The sequence below is a fragment of the Centroberyx affinis genome, unplaced genomic scaffold, assembly GCF_046629955.1.
Source record: "Centroberyx affinis isolate AG114_WGS23_722 - 3 ecotype Tasmania unplaced genomic scaffold, CSIRO-AGI_Caff_v1 ptg001246l_1, whole genome shotgun sequence".
Classification (NCBI taxonomy): Eukaryota; Metazoa; Chordata; class Actinopteri; order Beryciformes; family Berycidae; genus Centroberyx; species Centroberyx affinis.
In genome coordinates, this window is record NW_027279757.1 from 189,093 (window position 1) to 201,998 (window position 12,906).

Sequence of the window (12,906 nt, forward strand, 5' to 3'; positions counted from 1 at the left end):
AGGATGACCCCCCTTTAATGCTTTATTTTTTTGGAGGCGGGGCATGCAATGTGGAAGCCATGTACTTCAAAATTCACACCCTCTGAGACTAAAATCACGGAAAGGCCTCAGCGGATTGCCTTGGGTCTTGTTGATTTTTGCGATGTTGTCCCCAGTGCCTAGATGTATTGAATTGTTGTCAATGTACAATTGACATACTTGGGTTATATTGGTCAGCTTCACAGACAAAACAGGTGTCGAGCTTGAAATTAGCACTAAGCTAATTTTGGCTTGTGACTTTCTGTGTCAATACTTCTGTCCCTCTCTCCCCTCATCCCTCCCTTATTTCCCTCTTGGTTGGTCAGGACAATAACTCTCCTGGTGCACCTACATGTGTCCTGAAGGGTCTTTTCCTACTGGTGTTTGGTCGAGTTTCCTAGCCATTAGCCCCTCCACAAACTTTCTACTGCCTTGTCAGCAGGCTTCCCTTCCCAATTACCGCCACTGCAGTGGCCCCAGCTATCCACTCTGATTCAGCAATTAATGCTCTCTGCACCAGTTGTCTGGACAATGACCCACTGCCTACTGAGCCCCCCCACTGCTGCCTCAGGCCTGTCAGTGTCTGTCTTTAGGGGACTTTAGATGCTCTTCGAGCCGGGCCAGGATACGAGAAAGATATCAAATGTTTTCAGGGTCCGTGGAATGCTGACCATGAAGCAGTATTTCCTCAGAGACGAGCCAAGAGTTGCAGGTGATGGATGTGATTCGGTTGCATCGGGAGGAAAAAAACAGAGTCGTAGCTCACGGAGTTATCTGTCTGTCTTATCTCAGGTCTCTGTAGCAAGCATATTCCAGGTGAGGGTGCATTTTTCTGCAAAGTATGTGCTGTGATGTGATGTTCTTGGTAAGAGGGAGGTGATTGTTAGGGATGAAAAGACATCTTGTCACATCTTATCAAGTGCAATGGAAAAGTAGAAGGCAGATAAGGGAGGGGAATATATTTTCTCTAACGTCTTCGTGCACTTGTTGTAATTCAAACTCATCGACCCCAAAAGAGCCACTCTCAGTCATTTAATCAGTCCCACATACTAATCCATCATAATTTGAGAAGGCGGTCGCCAGTGACAATTCTGATGATTATGGAAATAGCCATTGTCTTTGTGTAGCTATTTAAAGGTGTTGATAGAAAGTTGTTTACCCAGCCTCTTCACACTCTGCTGAATTGGCAATGACTTTCAATAGCCTCCTTTGTTTCGCTTACTGCACAGATGATACACTTAAAAATGCACAAAGAGTTTCTCATTAGATTGGTTCCAATACTTTTTTTTTCCTTTTTGAAAAATATGAAATGAAAGCACAACACAACATGTTCATGTACATCTGTTCTGGCCTTGTTTAATCAATCTTCTGTTCACAAGTTCTATTTTATGGCCTGTTCTCAAGGACCTAATGTAGTGCTTAACTGAACCAGTTGCCATAAGTTACCAATTACCATAAACCAGAAGGTTTAACTTTGAGTGTGCTCTACTCCCTTAATAGCATATTGTATTTTAAAATGCATTTGAAGGCATCAAAAGTTCAGCAATTTCAATGCAAATCGTAATGCAAGGAGTTAAGTTTAAGGGTTACAAGCACTTTAAAGGGGAATACCGCTGAACTCTTACTTTGGAAATTCTTATTCCTGTACCTTAGGAAAGGTGGTCTGAGTTTTCCCACCACCTAATATCAGAGGTCACATTGATGTAGTGGTGTATGGATAGGGAATTTCAAATGTTGAAAAATTTGACTGTGATCCATGTTTCATTTTGGGGTTTACGGTACATTTCCTGGAACTGACAGTACTACCATGATATGATGCTCATTTGGATGTAAAAGTGCAGACAAGTCAGAAAAGTCAGTCATTGTCAATACATCAGTACGACACGATTTGAGTCTTGGATTTTTGATTTTTTACATTTTGTAGTGAGTTGTTCGTGTTCACAAATACTGATTGGGCTCTCTTAAATACCATACAATTTCTAATAAAGGTCTGGTCTCAAATAATAGTCTCTTTTAGTAGCCTGGAAGAACTTTGTGGTTTAGCAATCACACTTACATTTAAATGTGAGGCATTTTAAGCAGATGGGACTTCAGCCATTAGACAATTTTAGTTTTTTAGCCATAACTATTATGTCTTATTATGCCTCTCCCCTTGTTCCTAGCCTTCACTCCGGAGGGACCTTGAGCCTACAGGGCACAGTCTACATGCCAATGGGCTCTGGGCTGGGTTTATAAGTATTTCTGATTTTAAATTGTAGTGAATAAAGCTATTGTGAGCATCCTTACTCCTGTGTTGTGTCGGTTGCTTCTGGTTGGCTCCCAAGTATATCTGAGTTATTGCAGAAACTCCTGTTTGGCCGCTGGTTCCAACCCTGACATCATGCATTATAGATACCTGCACTTCATTAACATACAATGATGTTGCTGATCCTTAACACAATGTTCACACAAAGGCCTGAGTTGCATTGTATGAGAGGTCTTCGGCTGAGGGTGATGATTTTTCCATAGTAATTTTATTCAGGAAATCTGTAAGTAATTCACTTGTTTGCTCTGCTCACTGCATAACAATTTTGACTTCCAGCAACTGAAGAGATCCATCTGTTAGAGTGGGTCTAATCTTTGCTGTTCTCATAACAAGCCATATAAAAATGCAAATTGTTAGCAGCATTCTGGAGCACTATAAATGCTTTTCATTTCAGACTCTCGCAGCTTGGAAAACAATTTCCTGTGTTGTCTGTTCTTTATTTTTCTGTGCTGCGTCAAGGAGAGCATGTCTACAAGTTGAAAATGGCAAAATCCCACTTTCACACTGAGGATATCTGCCTCGGCCTTTTTTGTAATTTTGCATTTCTTCACAGAGTGACAGAATCCCTTTTGTTTACCTCCACTTCCAATTCCTTCGAACTCGCTCCAACAGACAAATGCACATTTTGACGAATTGCCTCTAATTCCAGCCATTTTCTGCTATTTCACATACCCAGTCTATGCATCTGAGGCACCTGAATACCAGACAACATTATTAGGCTCAGAAGATAGTAGGCAAACAGAATAGATTCTGCCAGCTTCAATGATTTGTTCATGCTCCCATTCCTCGCACACGTGTCTCACATCACATAAGACCTAATCATAAGGAGGAGTATGTGTAATGAGAGGATGGTGCCAAGTGGGATGAGTGTGCTTCAAATAGAGTCTAGTCTCTTAGGAATGGAGCCTAGGGCCTTGGCATCCATCAGACCATAGATGAATGACTCTGGCATATACTCTTCACATAGAATATAACTTGTAAACAAACCAATATTTCACCCAATCTAGTTTCAGGATGTTGGGAAACAGAGAGGAGACTGGAATTATTCTTCTAAGCTTAATGTTAAAGATTGTGTGGGGATAGGCTCTTTGGATAAAAATTAATAAATACATAAGTAAATAACTAAATAAAAACTCATTGGGAACAGTTTTTACCTTACAATTATGACTAAGCAAATAGAATACAGGCTTTTTGGAGTGCCTTGGATGTATGGATTTTATCCACTTGGTTCTGTGTGTTCTTTTGGTTTCTGTATGGGTAGTGTGTGTGTGTGTGTGTGTGTGTGTGTGTGTGCCACCAATACACCTGCTGGTTTGATGGAAAAGGCTGCGGTTGAACACACCGTGTTCTGTTGCTCCAAACATCGATCTGATCGTAGTAATATGCCATGTCTTTTTGTACCTAGATGATCAAATTAACTTGTCACTCTTCTGCTTGCTTGGCAAGAACATTGCTCGCTAACTGGGAAAGACGGGGCAAAGCTGATCCGAGTGGCTGTCCTCTCAGCCAGGCCTGCATAAGGAAATGTAGGTTCTGGACCATCAGGTTGCATTGATGCATGTAGCAGGCCCCTCTGACAGTCAGTCCCTTTGGCTCTGACGCATGGGGGAGGGACATGGAGGAGGGAGGGGGCGCGTGTGTGTGTGTGTGTGTGGGGAGGAGGGGGTGTGTGGCGGGAGTTAGTGCTATTTATGGGATATTACACATGGAAGTAAATACAAGCCTAAAATGGAGCAGAAAGCATATCTTCCACAATGATGGTTCCAGTGGAAGACCCATTACATGTCATCATTTGTCAAGATGCAATCCTGATCACTACTGTATGCAATGAGTGCACACTCTATTTAGAAGTGGAGTATAACAAGAATACCAAATGTTACCATAACTACCACGGCTCAGCATTACCATTTAAAGTGACACTGAAATGAAAAAAGGCTTTTCGGCTGTTTCGCTTATTCCATCACACCACATACCTATTTGACAATTTAAGCCAAAAAATGTACAAAAAATTTATTTATTGTATTTTTTATATCAAAGTCTCATTACTTTTACTTCCTTGAAAACAGTTAAGTGATGACCTCATCGTGTACCAGGAGGTGACATAACATTTTTTGAACAGTCCTGCCCCTCTGCCCCTCCCATCAAATAAAACCGTTTGTCTCCCTAACTGTTTTCCGATCGGTTTACATGTCAGAATGATCCCTCCCTGTGTTATGTCCCGCCCCAATATCCTGTTTCAGCAGGAAATACATCACACTAAGGAAGCAAGGTACTCTCAAAATTCGGTTTCAGTGTGACTTTAACCTTTTCAGTAGCCCACTCGAGCCAGTAGAGTTCAGAAATATTGCATTATTGATCAATATTCTGTGAATTCGCCTGGGTAGCATTAGGCTACTGTGGTCTACCAAGTCCGAAATTTCTTGTAATACACTATGAAAGTGATGACATCATTTTCAAAAACAGAACATGCATTATTTTTTTCATACAAACATTTACATTTCAAAATATAAAACTCTTGGTACCACAGAAAGTGAAAGCATTAACATGAGCCATGTGGTGAGCCAGTTTACCTTGCTGTATTAGTTTAGGTTCACCTTTAAAAACACCTTTAAAAATTGGTTTGTTGCTGTAGTCGTTATTATGTGATGACACTTCACAAACATTCCATTGAACGAATTGAGCGTGCACCAGTAGCTGAACGTTACATTCCCAAGACTGGAGAAACAGCACAAAGTGTGAATTTCGAAGCAGTCTGCCTGTAATTGGAGCAATATTGGTCTTAGTTATCTAGCTAGAGAGAGAAAAGAGTGAGAGAGACTGTTTTTAAATCCTCGTCTCACATCTGATCATTTTCTTCTTTTGTCATGATCAGAGTCAGAATGAACTAAAATGAATTAATATGTCACTTGACCATTGATTACAATGGTGCGGCCACTGATTTTGATTTACCTGAATGTCAAGCCCTGACCACACACAAAGGAAACATGTACAGGAGCACGGAAGGTGACATCCTGGACAACCATCGGACGCAGCAGTGCCCACAGCTTCTTTCTAATACTGTATGTTCTCTCTCCACTCTACATGACTGAGCTCCCTCAGGACCACCTGTTCCCATCAGTCCTCTCTCCGTATCCTCATCCAAAAATGCCGATTTGCCATGGGTGCATCAGTCGCGTGAGTCATCTCCTTTCCAACAGGTTTCCCAGAAGTAGCACCAGAAGCAAGACGTTTTATAATCACAACAGAGACAGGCTTATGACTGCGACAAACAACATGATGTGGTAGAGAGGAATCATGACTCAATTGTTTTGGTAAAATTTTATGGTGGCGGAGGAGACAACAAGTTAATTTTGCAGGAAAGAAAAACCTCTGATATCTACGGTTCTCTCTGGATAATCGAAATAAGCAATTTAGTAATATAAACAGGATTATTATGGGGAGTTTCAGATCATGCACTCATGTAAATGGCTTAATGAGACAATTGCCTTACTCACAGTACTGGCAATAGTCACATTTGTGAGCATGTATTCGGAGAATGGCACAGGAGGTTTTCTGATAAATAAGAAGAACAGGGGTGAATTTACTTTTATACACATAAAAATACACAAGGATATGAAATAATATGATACATGACTTGTATAACTGTGTACATTTATACAGTATGTGTAAAACAGATGGAAGCTTGAAATGATAAGCATGTCAAAGTAAAATGCAATTAAAGATCATACAGTTTAGCAATGTGCAAAATTTGTGATTGCAGAATTTTATTGAATCTAGTAAGTTGGACCAGAGCGAGAGAGAGAGAGAGAGAGAGAGAGAGAGAGAGAGAGAGAGAGAGAAGGGAAGAGAAGAGTTTGTGGGTGGCAGCAAAGTTTGTCTCAGCATGCTACAGGTTGAGAGACAACAGCTGAGTCCATTCTTCTGTGTTTACATTTTATTACTATTCCCATATTTTCCTATTTATATAAATAATATGTAACAGAATAACTTATCATTCTATATTTTGTTTTGTGCAATGTATACGTTTGCTTTGGCAACATGTACTCCGGTATTTCATGCCAATAAAGATATTTTGAATTGAACTGAATTGAAGTGAGAGAGAGAGAGTCTGTGAACTTTCATGTCTGTGTCTGTGAACTTTCATGCCAATAAAGCACATTGAATTGAGAGAGAGAGAGAGAGAGAGAGAGAGAGAGAGAGAGAGAGAGAGAGAATGCTCCATAACGGAAGCAAAAAAAAAAAAAGTGTGAATTTTGGTGAGTAATTGTTTGAGTAATTGCTGAACTTGCTTACTTTTATTCAAGGACTGTATCAATTAAACAACCTTACAGAGCATATGAGTCTGATCCAGGTATCCAGGTAAGTTTGGTAATGACTACACCTCAGCCAAACATCTTGCTAAATTCGACACATCTTTGTACACACTATTTTTTACCTAATGAAAGCCAAGCCGCTGCGGCTGCCATTGAGCCGAGTTTGTAACAGCGTTCATCTCTGCTGATTTAATTAATGATGAGGTGAGCGAGCGGAGAGGAGTGGGAACCGCTCTGAAATGGTTTTCATGCAGACTCCGCCGGGAATCGCAGTTATGGCATTCGGCAACAAGGAATGATAACTTCTGAAGAGACGTTAATATGGCCTGTGTTATTACATAATTTATGGCCCCGAGGTCTGCTGTGTTTCCAGACCGGTTAAAATATTGCGTAGTAAATAACACGGGAGCCATAAAGCAGGTATTCAGAGCGCATGATGTGGGCTCTCTGAGGCCATTCTGCGCGGCAATCTCCGGCTCTTCTTCTTACCGCCGCTGACAGCGTTATCCGACCGACGTATCGATCTGGCTCGTTTTAATGAGAAGCGTCTTCAGCAGCGTGTGTGCAAGAAAGTCCCTAAGGAGCGGGGGGTGGTGGGGGTGGGTGGGGGGACAGCCCTTGTCACGTGTTGCCGCTAAACCGCCACTGTTTTAATGACATTAAGATGGCGCTTTTCCAGCTATGTTAATGATGCTATTAGCGCTTCCCTGATGTATTCAAAGCTGTAAAGAACTCCTGAGCAATGGCGGTTGTGGAGCACTTCTCATCTCTCTCTCTCTCTCTCTCTCTCTCTCTCTCTCTCTCTCTCTCTCTCTCTCTCTCTCTCTCTCTCTCTCTCTCCCTACCCCCGCAAATGGAAGGTTGGTTTGCTGGCTAGATCAGCCGTAAAGAGTCAAACCCAAATGTTTACTGACGGAGCCAGGGCACCAGCATGCCTGAAGGCCATGCACCGGATCCCCAGGAAGAGAAGAGGCAACCCAGCCAATCACCGCTGCCATTCCCATTCCATTCATCCGCAGCAGGACACCTCTTGCCCTAAAACGTCTTGGCATGGGGCACCGTGAGTTAGCACATGGCGGATACGAGTGCAACCTAGCCATGAATACTCTATTTTTCTCTTTTTTTTTTTTCTTCAAATTGGCTGTTATGTTTGATACAGCTGCTATATTGTTCATAAAAAAAATCGTTTCAAATTTTTTTTGTGTTCATCTACTCATATCGCATTGCTGATATGAACAGCATTGCTTTAACCTACCGACTATAAAGGTTGATCTGAAATTGGTCTTTTTCTTCGAGATGTGCAGAGTGTAACGGCACTGCTTGGTTCCTCCTAGACACTAAAGTGAGGCACAAATGACATTAGCGCTGCAGCATTTCAGAAAATGAGTGTTTTCAGGGCATTGTCCATTTAAACGCTAACAAGAGCACAAACTAGTTTTTTATCTACATTGTGGCATTTGTGAAATATTTGCAGCTCAGTGTCTCATGCAAAAAAAGGCACATGTCTGCCTCCAGGCTCAAGCTATTGAGTATAAATAGACAGACATTTACTGTATGGCTGAGATGGGTCATGTCTGATGCGCAGGAACAAGGGATGTCAGCTGTCAGATCAGATATATCAGATATAATTACTACAGTTACTGCTTTTTGTTTTAATGACATTATCTGGCTCTTTAAACATGTTGATGAGGATGTGGCCAGATATGCTGTTCTCCACAAAACATGCAACCATGCCCACAGCAGGGACTGTGCATTACACTTTCCAGTTGGTGATCCATAAAGAGGGGCACAGAAGGTAATGTTTATGTTGATGCGATGAATATTTGATCAAGTGGGCTACATTTTACCTCCCGAGTAACCAGACTCACCCAGCTGAACGCCTGTTCTGTCTGGCTTTCCTTTATTTTATCCTTCCCTTGATTTCTAATTCCTCACCTGCAGAGTGTCTCCACTTATCAAACACACATTCGTTTGGTGCAGAGGCCCAACAGAGCCACACACACACACACACATACACACACACACACCCCTAAATAGAAGAATTCCAGTAAAGTCTATTTCTTTAAGCGCTGTGAAAGTGTCAAAACATTGCATTGCATTGAATACAAAAATTGGGAATATCTTGCAGTGAGAAAAAACCTTTGGAAACAAATGTTTTTTGTGCCAAAATGCAGCATGGAGGCCGTTAATATTCAAAGCCTGTTCCTTGCTTGTGTGTCAACATCAAATACCTTCAACTATGGTACACTTGAAGCTTGTTCCATGGCACAGACACACAGAGAGGCATGGCATCATTCCTGCCTCCCTTTTGCCAGGCTTTCATACAACCTTTAACAGTTGAGAGCTCGACAATAGCTGTAAGCCGCTTTCCATGGTGTCTGACTCTGTCAGGCTGTGTGGGACAGACGAGCACTTATAAGGACATCAGTTTCTCAAGCTTAAGCCTCACACAGAGATTTCCTCTAGCCTCTTTTCCTTTTTATCTCACCTCTCTTTGTCCCTTTGGAGACTTACCAGGGCTAAGCCATTCACTGTCATGGTCGTCTGTCCTGTTTTGACATCTAAATCGTAGGACATTGTGTTATACATAGTCAAAAACAGTGTGCTTCACAGAGTCTGAGGATGTGGAAGGTATAGAATATTGGAAATTTGTTTTGCCTTTGATGTTAAATTGACAGAAAAGGCTGTAATGTCACTGAGGTTTGATTCCTATATGTGTAATGGTCCTGCTGCACTAAGATTGTCATGACAACCCAATGAATGCATATAGCTGAGCAGTGATGGAAAATCCATTGGACCAACCAACTTGTTCCAACCTATGGTTCCAACCACAGAACTTGAATGGATAGAATGGTCTTTCTCATTCAAATCAACGTTCCTGGATGGTCAGAGTGGCGGTTATTTTCAATTTTGTCCCTGATGTGTTCACTAATATTTTGTCAAATTATCATGACATTGTAATATAGAGTACAGATCGTAGTCATGTTTGCAGGGATGTTTTTATTCCATCTGTAGCTACAATTCAAGGAGTGGAGGCCAAACTCTGGTGAGTCAAGGCCCAGGTAAAAAAAAAAATCAATCACTCCATCAATGATGGTGATAGGCCACTGATCATGTCCATAGAATATGAGAATATATGCTCCTAATATTATTCCATCTGCAGAGCTTTGATAAGGGAATTTAAAAAAATCTACTTGCAAATACATGGAAATAAATAAAGTCAGCTTACAAATGTGTAGACAAGAGTAAATCTTTATTGTTTTAATGTGTTTTTATTGATCTGGTGTACCTTCCTGGCTCTAACCAGACTGGCTTGCTGGGCTACCAATCAATTCTGTGAAACTGGAATTCTCTGCTGTCTAAGCCTGCTCCCTGTGTGTCCCCGTATTCTGTAGAGAATACTAACCTATATGTGTTCAATCTCTCGAAAACAAGTGAAAAGCAGTTGAGGTAAAAAAAAAAAAAATGAAATAAAGTAAATAACAAAACAGAGCCAAAAAACAACAGTAGCTACTGTATAGTGCACCAGATAGCATATTTTATATGTCTTTGACACTCTCTCCCTCTGATCACCCTATAACCTGTCCTAGTTATGTTCCAAACTGAAATTACATTGACTGGATACAACATATTTATCCTCTGCGTACAGGCCAGCCATGGCTGCCCAACATGAATAATTAAACGATTCCTTCACTGAGCTGAAGTTATATCTCACTGTAACTGCTTCTAAAGGAAATAAACTTTAAGTCATTTCTGGGCCTTGACACTAAATTGGAAATAGTCTAACATCAAAGTTACTGATATCTGTAAGTGAGATCCATCAAATGATAGATAAAAACACAAGTTGTAGTTAACCAGAGATGATAAATAGAGCAAAACTGTAGTACAATGGGGATGTAATGGACAAAGTAAAGGCACATTCCAATAAATCACACTCTTGTACCACCTGATTGCAATGAGTGTCACATCAATAAACACACAAAATTCAAACATACTGTATATCAACTGTGGATTGAAACCACATCACTTCCTTCACTGATCAGTGAAGGAAGTGATGTGGTTTCAATGTTGCTATGATGTAGGACACAAATTTGTCTCCTACATCATAATCATAAGCTCACTTATTAAAAGATAAGTTTTGAACCTATATATAATTTAATTTTGACAAACCTCATTTGGACTCATTGTTAGCAGAAAGGAGGCAGTGGAGCTCGCCGTTTCAACCAACAGCTGATCCGGGAGTATGTAAGAGACAAATTATATACAGGTCCAAAATCGCCAAATATTTGTCACTTTCAACTGAAGTTGGAGCACCATGAGCTGCAACTTCCCCAGGCAAATCCTCCCACCGGCACTCCTCAAACAAATGCTGAGAGACGCAATATGCTCATTTTCCAAAGGACAGTGGAAGCCTGGATAGCTCCCCAGTTCTCATGATCCAAATCCAAATAGCCTAGGCTATATCATTTATTGTCAGAGTATGCCTAAAGTGATTTATTTACGCAAGAGCTTTATGGGGGATCTCAATTTAAAACTAACCATGAGTCTAAAAATCATAGGAATGTTAAAGCAACCTAATGCTGTATATGTTTAGGTTTAGGAGTCCATAGGCATATCTTGATTAAATTTGCACATGCAGGTTTGCAAGTTTATCCGAGTATTTTCACAGCCCAGCACCTGGCATAACACCAGCTGTCATCTCAGAATATTTGGCTGCTGGGGTTTGAGCTCCAGAATTACAAGCAGCTAGAGTGCTTCATTCAACATTTCAGTGGCATCTTCAGAGAGCAAGAGAGGAATTCTCATTTCTTAAGAATTGCTTTGGAGAGCAGTTTTGATTAGAGAGCGTGGTCAACAGATGCATCTCATTCTAATGCAGGGAAACAGAGTTCAGCTTCCCGGCTGAACTCAGGGCAGCAATACAGGATCCAATATTTTCACCCTTCATGGAGATCAAAAGGACAGAGGGAAACTGCAAAGCGAATAAAGCACGGCGATCTGATGTTAGATATACTGTATCTTAAACACACAGAAAGTCTGCCTTGAGTTTTTTTTATCTTATCTGGTTTTCATTATGATGATGCACTGATGATGCTTTTCTGCTTCAGGCCATAATTGTGCAACACTGAGCTCTTGGTCATACGAATACTTGAGAAAACCTGTAGTTAGTAAATATCGTAAATGATGCTGAAACAAAGCATTCATAACTCAGTATTGCCTCAGTATTGCCTAACCTTGATGGGCAAAACAGCATTTCTGATTTTTTTTTTGTTTTTGTTTTGACATATTTTTATTGATTTTTTTCCCTTTTACAGGACAAAAAACTCCAGCAAACTAAGTCGCAAGCCAAACACATAAAAATAAAAACATATACAGTTATCTATACTCTCATACTGTAAGTATGTAAGGCATTATGTCATTAATCGTCCCATATATGGTTAGTCTCATTTTGTTGAGACGTGAACGTGACACATTTTCCCCTTTTTTCCTCAAATCTGACCTCTTGAACTCTTAATATGTGTCTTAATGTTTCCCTTACTTAAATCTCCAGCCACTGTTTCTGAGTTGGAGGGTCTATTTTATACCATCTCCTTGTAATAGCTTTTTTACAAGCTGCTACCAGCACTTTAAGCAAGTAATTATCATCACCTGATACTGATCTACTTGTTATGTTTCCTAGGTATAACTTAGCGAATGCCATAGATATCTCATAACCAAGTATGTTGTTCAAAATCAAGCATTTCTGATGTTTGATTCTCTTTGCCATTTCCATGTTGTTAGTTACTCCACTTTCAAGCGTTTGCATGTTTTCAGTCTCCTTATTTCCTGCAGTGACCTCAAACTGCCATAAGATATCTTCAATAATTCTCAAGGGGAAGTTTTTTTTTTTTTTATTTCCCTCAGTGAACAAGATAATAACTATATGTCTAGCTCAAAACCTATGCAGCAGAAGCACCATCACAGTTTTCTTCTCTACTTGGGATTTCAGTGCACTCAACTGGTTTACACACTCCACTCCTGAAGTCAATGGCAGGCCAGGATAAACATCATATCATTGTCACGATTTGCTCCCGTATTCTGCTCCTCGCACCTTCGTCTCTCTCTCCACTGTCATCATGCCTGATTAAAACTCTCACTGTGGCTGCCGGAGCTGTCATTCATCTCATTGCCGGGGACAATCCTGTGATTTCCCAACGGTGTCTGCAGCCAGGGACAATGCTCTACATAACTATTTCTCAGATGGATCAATTGAGAGAATCATCTGTGTGA